This window comes from Lottia gigantea (assembly GCF_000327385.1).
Source record: "Lottia gigantea unplaced genomic scaffold LOTGIsca_3, whole genome shotgun sequence".
NCBI classification, from domain to species: domain Eukaryota; kingdom Metazoa; phylum Mollusca; class Gastropoda; family Lottiidae; genus Lottia; species Lottia gigantea.
The window spans coordinates 5,213,440-5,216,002 of NW_008708986.1; positions in this window are offsets into that span (position 1 = coordinate 5,213,440).

A 2,563-nucleotide genomic window follows, 5' to 3' on the forward strand; every position below is an offset into this window, starting at 1 on the left:
GGTCGACTCTGAGGATCCCCCTTTCTGGAGGATCTCTTAATCTTGTGGTTAAACCTGTACAACAACAACACATGACTATAGAAATTTCAGAATATGAAATGTATTGGTATAATTTTAGATATCGATTCATTTAGATATCTTGATCTTGAATCATTAAGATTGCCTGCCTGTTATCAGACAGAAATAAACGATATTAATAGATGACTATTTCCGTATCATGCAAAATATAGGTTTATCTAGATAGCTAGCTAGTCATTCTGCAAAAAAACTAGCTGATGATCTCTATAAAACTATATTCTAACCAACTAGCTAGCTATCTAGATGAACCTAAATTATACATTATAACAAGCTAGCTATCTAGATAAACCTATATTCTACATTATAACTAGCTGGCTATCTAGATGAACCTATATTCTACATTATAACTAGCTGGCTATCTAGATGAACCTATATTCTTCCTAATAACTAGCTAGCTATCTAGATGAACCTATATTCTACATTATAACAAGCTAGCTATCTAGATGAACCTATATTCTACATTATAACTAGCTGGCTATCTAGATGAACCTATATTCTACATTATAACAAGCTAGCTATCTAGATGAACCTATATTCTACATTATAACAAGCTGGCTATCAAGATGAACCTAAATTCTACATTATAACAAGCTAGCTATCTAGATAAACCTATATTCTACATTATAACTAGCTGGCTATCTAGATGAACCTATATTCTTCCTAATAACTAGGTAGCTATCTAGATGAACCTATATTCTACATAAAAACTAGTTACCTATTTCAATGAACCTATATTCTACATAATAACTAGCTAGCTATCTAGATAAACCTATATTCTTCCTAATAACTAAATGGCTATCTCGATGAACCTATATTCTTCCTAATAACTAAATGGCTATCTAGATGAACCTATATTCTTCCTAATAACTAGGTAGCTATCTAGATGAACCTATATTCTACATAAAAACTAGTTACCTATTTCAATGAACCTATATTCTACATAATAACAAGCTAGCTATCTAGATAAACCTATATTTTTCCTAATAACTAAATGGCTATCTAGATGAACCTATATTCTTCCTAATAACAAGCTAGCTATCTAGATAAACCTATATTTTTCCTAATAACTAAATGGCTATCTCGATGAACCTATATTCTTCCTAATAACTAAATGGCTATCTAGATGAACCTATATTCTTCCTAATAACTAGGTAGCTATCTAGATCAACCTATATTCTACATAAAAACTAGTTACCTATTTAAATGAACCTATATTCTACATAATTACTAGCTGGCTATCTAGATGAACCTATATTCTTCCTAATAACTAGCTGGCTATCTACATGAACCTATATTCTACATTATAACAAGCTGGCTATGAAGATAAACCTATATTCTACATAAAAACTAGCTAGCTATCTAGATCAACCTATATTCTACATTATAACTAATTACCTATTTAAATGAACCTGTATCCTACTTTATAACAAGCTAGTTGTCTAGATGAACCTATATTCTACATAATAACTAAGCGTCAAGTTTAAGTGACAATCTTCTAGATGAACTTAAATCCTACGCAATTCATAGGTTCATCCAAATATCCAGACAACCAGCTAGTTATAGTTCGGAGTAACTGTATCATGGAAGATATAGATTAATCTTGATTATTAACATTTAGGAGTCAAAACCCTACTCTAGTTTATTTTTGTGTACTATTTATGGATATACAGTGTACTCTGTGAATTCTGATATCTGAGTATTCTGATAATCTGTACAATTCGACATAATTCTTTTTTTAGCCCTGATTGATTTTCCTTTTTATGTCAAAAAAGCTGTATAATCCAACATACCGCTCTACAACTGATGTATTGAGCACTATTTTAACAGTTAAAATATCTTATTTTATTGTAATCCGACATCTAAATAATCACCAATTTTCATCAAGATTAAACATCAATAACACATGAAAACAAAATAGCGCTGGTTTAAATTCTGCTAATTACTCACAACCAACACCCTCTCTACAAGATCTCGGTCATTGCCTTTTGAACCAATGTCTTGGTTCATGATTCAAGTTACTTTTGTCATTCATTGAAGAATGCTCTTGTGCATCAAGTGTTCAAGTTGCCCTAAACTAGACTAGATGTGCGCAGCGTGAAGTGAAGGCAATCTATGAATCTAAAAGTGTTTTGCATGTTGTGTTTTGTTACCCAATCTGGATGATGGTGATGATGACCTTCCAATAGCGCCACTTCCGAATGGCTGATTCTCTGAAAATCGACCTCAAAATCAATGGTTGGTTTCTTAACATTTACAAATGATAATAAAAATATCGTCACAAGAGCTGATAAAATTAAATTTGTTTTATTGGTACAATATGTATTCATTAGAATTTGTTGGATTGTAGAAGGAGTTGTAAAACTATAAATAATAACAGAGGTCTCAGTAATCTGATATATTAATGATCCACTGCATGTCAGATTACACAGAGTACACTGTATTGTATAATACCTGCCACAGACAACAGGAACTAGCTGAGCTGCTG